Source organism: Furipterus horrens, unplaced genomic scaffold (assembly GCF_987537825.1).
Source record: "Furipterus horrens unplaced genomic scaffold, mFurHor1.1.pri manual_scaffold_11, whole genome shotgun sequence".
Lineage (NCBI taxonomy): Eukaryota > Metazoa > Chordata > Mammalia > Chiroptera > Furipteridae > Furipterus > Furipterus horrens.
In genome coordinates, this window is record NW_028327181.1 from 58,457,318 (window position 1) to 58,467,570 (window position 10,253).

The window sequence follows — 10,253 nt, forward strand, 5'->3', positions numbered from 1 at the left end:
ATTACATGGGTGGACACGTAAAACATAAAAATACCCTGGCCAGGTGGCTCAATTGGTTGGAGCATCGTCCCACATGCCAAAAAAGGTTGTGGGTTCGATTCCTGGTCAGGGCACATACCTATGTTGGGGGGTACAATCCCCAGTCGAGGTGCGTACAAGATGTAACTGATAAATGTTACACTCTCACATCAATGTTTCTCTCTCAAATCAGTAAGTATATCCTCAAATTTTTTTAAGACAGTATTTAAAAAAAAAACACACACAAAGAAAACACCAAATGTTTTAGAACTCAAGTCTCCAATATACCTAACGGTTTTCCTGTTAAAACATACACAAACAACAATAACCAAATACACTTACCCCAAATGTGGGCCTCTCTCAACTCTTGGTTCCTTCATAACATCCACATCTACTTGACGGCCCAAACAAGCAAACAAACAAAAGAACAGACCTCAATTCCTCACTTTCTTCATTCCTTGTCTCCCTCACTTCCCATATCGCAGTGACCCCCAACCTTTTAGGCACCAGAAACCTGTTTCACGGGAGACAATTTTTCCATGGACCAGGGGATGGGGATGGGGATGGCTTTATAACCTGCCACCAGATGCAGCTTAACTGTCACTTGCCCCTCACTGATAGGGTTTTGATATCAGTCTACAAGCAGTTGATTTATTACGGTCTCTGTGCAGCCAAACCTCTCTGCTAATGATAATCTGTATTTGCAGCCGCCTCCCAGCGCTAGCAGCACTGCCTCAGGTCATCAGACATTAGATTCTCCAAAGGAGCGCACAACCTAGATCCCTCGCATGTGCAGCTCACAGTAGGGTTCATGCTCCTGTGAGAATCTAATGCCCCCACAGATCTGACAGGAGATGGAGCTCAGGCAGTAATGCGGGCAATGGGAGGGAGAGGCTGTAAATACAGATGAAGCTTCTCTGGCTCACCTGCCGCTCATCTCCTGCTGTGCAGCCCAAGTCCTAACAGGCCGTGGGTCCATGGCCCAGAACTGGGGACCTCTGCCGTATCCAACTAGTTAATAATTTTATACAAACTTCATTTCTCTCATATCCATTCTTTCAACCTGCACTACCATTTAAATAGTTTCACAGGTCTGTCTGCCTCCATCCACTCCACAGCTGCATCTCCCACGCTAGTGGTGCCTTTCTAAAAGGGAAATCTAATGATGTCACTTACCGTAAGTTAAGATCCTCCACTGGCACCTCAAAGGGCAAAGCAATGGTTCTCAAAAGCAATCAACCAGGAAGCTTATTAAATATGGAGATAGGCTCTCTCTCTGAGCAGGCCCACGTATTACCACCGCCTTTTTCCTCCTGAGCTCCGACAGCCCTCCTTTTGCCTCTGTCACTTGTTTCCTGAGCCCACGCAGCCGAGGCTGGCTCACTTCTACCATCTCTGTGACTTCCTAAATAAACTTTCTCTGTAAATTTGAGCTCCTTGGCTCTGAATTCTTTCTTTTCTGAACTCAAGTACTGAGATCTAACTCCACCTATAACCTGATGCCATTTTGCAGCTAACAATCTTTCTGGAAAGTTTTTGTTGTTGATAATATGTATATTGACACATGGTAAATACCTGGAGTGGGATAATTTCTATGGCAACTCTTAACAGTGACCCCTTGCTCTCTCATTTCAAATAAAAAGGGGGAAAAATGCACATATCCTAGGTGCTCCCCCAATGGAATTTCTACTACATAAGTCTAAGATGGAGCCTAGAAATTTAAATTTTTTTAACAAGTAAAAATCTGTATCTGATGAAGATGGTCCATGGATCATCCTGTTTTACAGGCCAGATGAGGGCAATGTACTGACTCCTCTATACTTACTCATCACTCCAGCCACCCTAACTACATGGAACTTCCCTCACCAACCAATATGTACTTATGAGACTGGCTACAAATGTGCTAGAACCCCAGTGTAACAAGATTTCTTCAAATATGTTCAACCAAAATCTTTGTGAAGACCTCCTTGAAAATTATGGGCCCTCATCTCACCAACTAAATATCTTTATTATAGCACTTTTATACTACCTCTACATATTAAATATATGTTTACAAACTTTAAGATCTTTGACAGTAGGTGCTGACGATCATGTTTGAATCCCCAATACTTGGGATATATCTAAATAAATGTTTGCTGTACGGGAAAACTGATAAAAATTTAGAAGAGAAACAGAAACATGTAATGGATAGTTTTTTAAAAAGTAGAAACCCTGTCCTGGCGGGGTAATTCAGTTGGTTAGAGCACCATCTTGATATACCAAGGTTGTGGACTTGATGTCTAGTCAGGGAACATACAAAAATCAACCAACGAATGCACAAATAAGAGTGAAAACAAATCTCTCTCTCTCTCAAAACCAATAAATAAAAAAAGTGAAATAAAAAGTAGAAACCTAATGAGATTCTCTATACAAGTATTATAATGGAAGGGCAAGATAAAAAAAAAAAAACAACTACAAGAACTGTTAATAACTGCAGTCCTCAATCTTGCTCTCAAATCATCAATTCTCCTTAATGTAAAATAAATATCTTTCAGGACATGGGCGTACCAGTTGTCTTTAAAACAATAGTCTAAAAGCCTAAGTAATAAAAATATTTTGTTTTCTGTTGTAGTATTTAAAACCTTTTGAAGGGAAGAACAAATACTAGATCTGAACCAATGAGTAAGATACCCTACTTACTTTGTTTCTCAGATCACGGTAGTATCCCTCTAAACAAGTCCCAATATAGGGAGCTTTTTTCTAAAATCCCAACACTAAATACTCTGAGTAATTTCTAGAGGAGTAGAAATTCACTTAGTTGGTCTGAATAAGGATTTAAGACAGAGAGACAGACAGACTAAAAACCTAGAAAATTTTGGGATCATTTAAATAAATATTTAAAATTCTAAGTGAAATTTTTCTGATAATAAAGATGTAAACTGTGCTAATAAATGGGGGAGAGGAGATGAGTCTGCCTTGCAGAAGAATTCCAAATAATATATATAAACACTCCCCACTCTGGGATATGGAACTCACTTCCAAAGGATAAAATAGGAGAAAGGAAAAAGAGTAACTTTACAATTGAGAAACTGGCACACACTGTATTAACCAAGTGATGAAGGTTAACACTGCCAGTGATGTTCTGTGGGTTTCATATAACCCGACATATGATGATGAGAAGTGCGCTTCATCTCAGTGGTAGTTTTTCCAAAAAGCCATAACCCTCCTCTACTCATTAAAAAAAAAAAAAAAAAATCAGACAAACTCAGTTTAGAGGGCCTTTTATAGGATACCTGACCAATACTACTCAAGACTATTAAGGCAATGAAAAACAAGGAGAAGACAGAAACTGTCACAGACCAGAAGAGACTAGGGAGGCATAACCAAATGCAATGTGGTACCCTGGGGATCAGATCTGGAATAAAAAGAGAACATTAATGGAAACACTAGTGAAACCCAAATAAAGTTTGGAGCTTAGCTAATAGTAAATACTAAGATTGACAAATGTACCACACAAAGATAAGATGGTAACAATGGGGAAAACAGGGTGCAGAGTATTTATAAGAACTATACTATCTTTACAACATGTCTGTAAATCTAAACATTTTTTTTAAAAAACACAGGAAAAATGTGATTATTGAATTAATATTTAAAGGTATAAACAAAAATGTTCTGATTGCTAAAATAAAGTTGTACTTTGCAGTTAAAAATGCTTATTTACAGTATATTATTATATAAAAAAACTGAATATTTCCATTTGGCATTGATTTACATAGCACTTCTTGCCTACTAAGAAACTCTGAAGTCATCACTGGTTTTGGATACACATAATGGATACCAAAGGGGAAAGAATCCTCAATATTAATTCTTAAGAAAGATACTCAAAACTGTAATAACTATAGTTATATGAATATTTATAAGCTTAGATTGTATGTTAGTTAAGTTAGCTTCCTTAAAAGTCTTTAACAACAAAAATAACATTTTTAAAATATTTATTTTTAGAGAGAGGAGAAAGGAGGGCGGAAGAGAGGGACAGAAATACCGATGTGAGAGAGAAATATCAATTTGGCTGCCTTGCAGACGGCCGGACCAGGACCGAACCCGCAATCCAAGCATGTGCACTGTGCCCAACCAAATGAGCCACACTGGTCTGGGCAAATAAAAACCATTTACTGAAGGATTTACAGGCCTTTTAATCATTCAATAGTAGTAACCACCCTATAAGTTGGATACTGTCAACATTATCTATTTATAGATAAGGAAACTGAGGCTTCTTTTCAGGCACATAGCTGGTAAATTGTGCAGTTAGGATTAGAATCTAAAATATTCATATAAGGTTTTAGTCAACAGCTTTAATTTTCTCTGATAATGCTAAATGTATAGCTTTGTCTCACCCTTAAACATCCTTCTATCTTTGGCAGACTAAAAGTGGATTAATCAACAATGTGCAAAATCTTAATATAAAACTTTGTATAATGCCTTCAAAAATTAAATTCCTTAAATATTTTCTGATTCTTACCATCTCATCAAAACACAGTCTCTGAGAAAAAACTGTTAACAGCCTCACTTAACTGTCAACAGTTCTTGTCAACACCGAAGAGCTCAAGAGCAAATCATCAAAATGCAAAGGGAAATTATAAATTGCAATTGTCCGTTGAGTTAATTCACTTCTTTTATTTTTATTTTTTAAAGATTTTATTTATTTTCAGAGAAGGGAAGGGAGGGAGAAAGAAAGGGAGAGAAACATCAGTTGGCTCCTACTCCCATGCTCCCAACCAGGTACCTGGCCAGCAACTTAGGCATGTGTCCTGACTGGGATTTGAACTAGTGACCTTTCCGTTCATAAACCTATGCTCAATCCACTGAACCACACCAGCCAGGGCAATTCACTTCTTACAGTTGAGAATTTTGTGGCTCTGATAGAACTATATTACAAATGTGATGCTCTTCCCTGGGACAACAGAAAGTCTCTGTAAAGGAAATATAAACACTTTTCCCTCCTTCACCTTAATTCCAAAGAGATCACTGGAGGTTATCAATTACAAAGAACTATAGAATAGCACATTTCCTTTCACATAACCCTGCACTCAATCAACTGCAACAAGTACCTACTTAACACTACTTTTATTAATCTGATATTTAATGATTCTTACTACCTGAATACCACTGTATGCATGCAACGAGTCTTCCTTTACTTATTACTACTATAAAGCAATATTGAGCACTTTCTGGGTACTTACTCAAATGCCTAAGGCCTTATGCAGGCAAAATAGTTAATACAAGACCGTATGTTTAAAAAATACAAATTTAAATAATACAGGCAATAAATGCCATTGATTTTCAACATTTTAGAAAAGAAATTAACAAACATAAGACTAGTCTTAAAAATATTCCATTCTGTTAAAAGAAAAAGTGTTCCCTTGATCAAAAAGGCAATACCCAAGTGATTCAGTGCCTGTAGTATTTACCTCGTTAGCTAACGTGACATGTGACCTTAAGAAAAGAAATTCAGAGTTTCAGTTTTCTGATCCATAAAAATGCCAGCCTACCTCAAAAAGTAGCTGACAGAAAAAATGAAAATGAGTACAACATATATTTACAAAGCTCCAAGGAAATGTTTATGACAATGTTAAATGACAACTAACTTCAGAGGATACCTTTCCAGAAGTAATCTTGACAAATGCACTTGATCAATACTAACTAGGTAAGTTTCAACCAAGAGCCACTATCTTTTAAAGAAAATAAAAAACAAAAATAATAATAATAAATCAAAATGATAAACACTTAGGATGTCTATATTGAATGAGCATAAAAAATTTCAAAAATATCAATTAAAGCTATAACTGCCATGGCAAGTTTAAAGATTATATACCCACATTAGAAGCTTAAACTAAGGTTCCATTTAAATGACTAGTCCAACATGTCATACCAAACCAGCAACAAGGCTAAAACAATGAAAAAAGTCTTCACTGCAGTTAACTATTAAGCTTATGTAATACAGTATCTTTCTTCATGAAGAAACATTCTCAAAATATTTGTCCTTCAGTAACTAGGATTCACTCTACAATTAAGCATCTTCAGAAGAGTAATTTTCTTTTCAGAACTACTATATTGTATGCCATGTTTTATTTTAAACAGAGCAACTTTTTAAGTGAAAAACAATTACAACTGCACTGCAGACGACAGAACAGTAGCGAAGAATTTCCACTTCAAATCTATTTCTTTTTTCAATGTACACTGAATAGGTTACCTGTCATTACGAAATATTTTCACAACAGAGACTTAGAGGCAAGTAAAATAATCTTTTAGAAGCACAGCAGACATTGCCAGCTCAGTTTAAAACCAAGTCTCAAGTCCTTTTGGCAAAACAGTGCATGATTCACTGCTTTAGAACTCACTGCGAAGAACTGGAAAATTCACTTTGCCCTAACATTTTGTTTTGGTTTGTTCTGTAAGACATTGCCACCTCAATGTTGACAACTTCCATAGTTTCCATGGCTTGTTTATTAATATAAATTGTAAATAATATGAACCACATGTAAACAAAAAGTAGTCATACATATTTGATATATATTTTTATATGTATGTAATTTAGTACATGGGAAACATTTACATTGAAAGAAGTACAGGCTATGAAACGTAGATGTTCTAGCCAGAAAACCAAAAATTATGATACTGATTTTTCCATTCCAGAAACACATTCAAATCTCTTAAATACTAGAGTTACTTTATCTGGAAAAACAGATACTAAGTAATTCCACTAAAAAAATGTAATATATCCCAATCTCATTAAAAGTTTATGAATATAGAATTATGAAGAATTTTAAAAATGGATCTCCAAATTAAGCAAAAGATTCTGCCACAAGTATCAGAAACATACACAGATGCACATTTGGAACTAGAGCTCTCTTACTAAGTCAAATTATTTTAAGCTCCTGATCAACAAATATCTACTGGAAAAAGAAAAATCACCACTCTTAGCACACTTTTATAGCTACAAACACTAGGGATGGGGATGTGTCACACACAGAACAGTGATTTGCCATTCCTAACCTTACTCATTCCTCACTATATAAACCCTCCTACTTTCTAATCACACTAAAAATAACAGAAACATAAAAGTGTAACACACATTGAGTTATAAAGCTCATCAAAATCACAGTTACCACATGGATCTGACATTTGTTTGAAGATGTCTATTTACATGAATGCTTGATACAAAACATTAAAGTAACCGCCCCTCTCTTATGGTGGTACCTTACAAAAAGAACCCTTTCAAGGAACAACACAAGAGCCTTTAACACAAATTATCTTATCCTTTATACTCATCTTCGATAGTCATTTTTTAAAAAACCACAGCTTTACTGTTTTAAAGCAAACTAATGTAAAAGAAAAATATCTGTTGTATTCTTATTAGATTTCTGCAATATTTTTACTATTTCTTGCCAAATATTTCTGGCATTCATTAATCTACGCTTACTTGACTAAAACAATAAAAAACATTAAGAAGGGCGTGTGTGTGTATGTGTATAGACAGATACATATAGACAATAAGTGTCTGTTTAGAGCAGAGACATTGCTTTTTACCTCAATTATTCAATACCACCTTGCAAAAAAGGTGGAAACTAAAAACATGAAATTCTAAGATTTACTACAGAAAAATGCTTTTGTGGCAGCATCAGTTAGTACCAAATAACCTTACAAAACATAAGCAAGAGAAAAAATGCTATGAAAGGGCAATCTAAATCTGCTCTCTTACTCCACCCAGGCTCAACGGCTGTTCACAGCATCCACAAATATTAGCCCATTTAAAAAATAAGGGGGGGGGGGGGGTGCAAAATAGGGCTAGCTCCATCAAAATCAATGTATACAGAAATATTTTGTGAATAATTGGGTTCTAGCTCTGCTTTTTTTTTTAAAGCTCCAAATTTGTTTTAGATACTCCCCTTCTGAACAAGCCAAACAATGATCATTTATAATAAAGCATGAAATAAATCACTCTAAATACAAATTACTCTTATGCTTTAATAAAAAGTGCAATTTGCAACTGCCAATTATTTTTGCAAAACTGTGTCCTGAGAGATCCCCATGAGATTAAAAGCTAGCTAATGCCTTAAATCCAAATCACAACTTAAGTAAAAGCTTTTTATATACTCAACATTTTCTCACTACCAACATACACAAGCAGAAAATTTTCCTGATTAAGACACTGGTCCCTGCAGCAATCAAGCCCTGCTGTAAAAATAAATAAATAAAAATAAAACATTTAAGCAAACACTACTGTGGCAAAAGGGGAGGGATGGCATACGGAAGGCCCAAGCACTCTCCTCCGCCCTAGCTTCAAAATGAAAATCATACTGAACAATCCACCTCCCTTCAAAAAGAGAATTACCAAAAATGACCCCAATTTTTTTGTTTAGCCTTTAAACTGTTATGAATGTCGAGGACTGTGTGTTTAAGCAGCGGTTGGAATAACAGTAATATCTTCATTCTCTCCACACTGTCTCTTAAGGAAAGGGGGAGGGGGGCCCTTGGCATGGCATCGCCCATTGAGAACCACAAATCTGGATCTTCCCTTCCACAGCACAATTTCCTAACCAAGGGGTTGATATAAATTCGACCCGAACCCAAACAGAAAATCTCCTGCCCTCCTCCCAAGGAGTTTCTTGCCAAGTCACTGAAGACAGAATAACAAAGCCAAGGCACCTTGCTCTCCGTATCTCAGATACTAAAATCCTCCGCCTCCTGTGCACTCGCAGGCTTCTAGCGGTAGAGGCAAAATTTGCCCACCACCTCAAAGGCACTTCTCACCTGGGAGGCTAAGGAAGAAGGCACCGCGTTTCTTCAAGGAGTGGGGAGATGAGAGGAAGGGGAATAGCCGAGGGCCTCGAAGCTCCGTGTTTGCTACAACGTCAAAAGGCAACTCCCGCTGGAGAAGCCAGGGACAGAAAAAATCCTTCCTCATTTGGTGGGTGCATGCTGCGGATGGGTCGGTGGGCTCGGCCGCTCCTCTTGGAGGATGTCAAGGCTGGACCACCGCACAGGGAGGCCAGGGAAGGGGTTGGTCTTCCTCCTTAGGTCAACCTCATCCTAAGGACAGGCGGGGGACGGAACTCCTGGAAGGCCTGTGGGTGCCGAGGCGCAGCTAGGCTGGGCCCGGCCCCCGAGCCGCCACCAGCGGGTAGGGTGGGGAAAGCTGAGCTCGCTTTCCGTGGCCGGGCAAAGGAATGCCGAACCCTTCCTCCAAGATCAGAAAGCGACCTGCTCTCCACGCCCTTCCTACCCAAGAATACTTTTCTTGCTAAGTCACCAAGGGAGGAGGGCGATCCCTTCCCGGGGAGGGCCGCGGGTGGAGCTGCGGCGGCCTGGCACCCCCGAACCCGAGCCGGGAAGGAGGGGAGTGAGGGCAGCGCCCTCAGCGGCCTGTTCCCCCTCCTCTCGGGTGTCTCACTCAACGGCCGTCGCGGCCGCCATTTTGAGAGCTAGGAGAGAAGAAGAAGGAGGCGGCGGCAGGGGGAGGGGAGAATGGGAGGGAGGGGACCGGCGCAGCCACATCGTCAAGCTGCTGGGCTCGGCCCGCAGCCGCCCGAGCGCAGTGGAGAAGACAGAGAAAAGGGCGTAGACCCTCGTCGCCTTACCGGAGCACTGCACCGCCGCCTCCGCAGGGCCTCTTCCGTCCTTCACTCCCATCCACCGGCGGGGAAGGGGGAGAGGGAGAGGGAAGGGAGGGAGGAGGGAGGGAGGGAGGGAGGGAGGGGGAGGATGGCGCGCTGGGCCTGGGCCCGGGGAGGGGGAGGGGAGCGGACGGGCTCCTCAGTCGTTCCGGGGCTCGAACCCAAGCCCGGGGCTCGCGATTTCTCTCGCTCGCGCCCGGGCGCTCCCCTCCTTCTCTTCCTCGATCCCTAGACTCCGAGCTCCCTGCTCGTTCGCTAGCTCACTCGCTATCTCTGCCGCCAGACTCCGACGCCGCCCCGCCGCTCCAGCTCTGTCTGTCACAGGAGCTGCCCCAACGCCCTGACGTCACCGCGCCGCCGCCGCCGCCGCCGCTGCCGCCGCCGCCGCCCCAAACCCGCCGGGAACTGGGGGAGCGGCGAGAGCGGAGGAGGAACAGCGCATGCGCCGGCCTTCGGAGCCACGCTGTTTTTCGCGGGGCCGGCTGGTGCGGCTTGGTGGTACCCAAGAGCCGGTGAGCGGGTTTGCGCATTAGGCGGTTCTTCTTGCCCGCCGCACGCCTCTGTAACCTTGGGAATAGTCTC

At 40.6% G+C, this 10,253-nt stretch overlaps 1 protein-coding gene across 3 annotated transcripts in view; it reads right to left on the reverse strand.

The window, feature by feature from the left end:
* The window catches only part of PAFAH1B1 (platelet activating factor acetylhydrolase 1b regulatory subunit 1), a 65,950-nt gene extending 55,939 nt beyond the window's left edge, over positions 1–10,011 (reverse strand). Inside the window, exon 1 of one of the 3 annotated variants that reach the window (XM_090257873.1) lies at positions 9,636–10,011. The gene's annotated coding sequence lies outside the window, so the exon portion shown is untranslated. Of the gene's footprint in view, positions 1–8,808; positions 9,117–9,635 lie in introns of those variants that run through there. The other 2 variants (XM_090257875.1, XM_090257874.1) reach the window with 2 other exon arrangements.
* Positions 10,012–10,253: the final 242 nt, after the last annotated feature.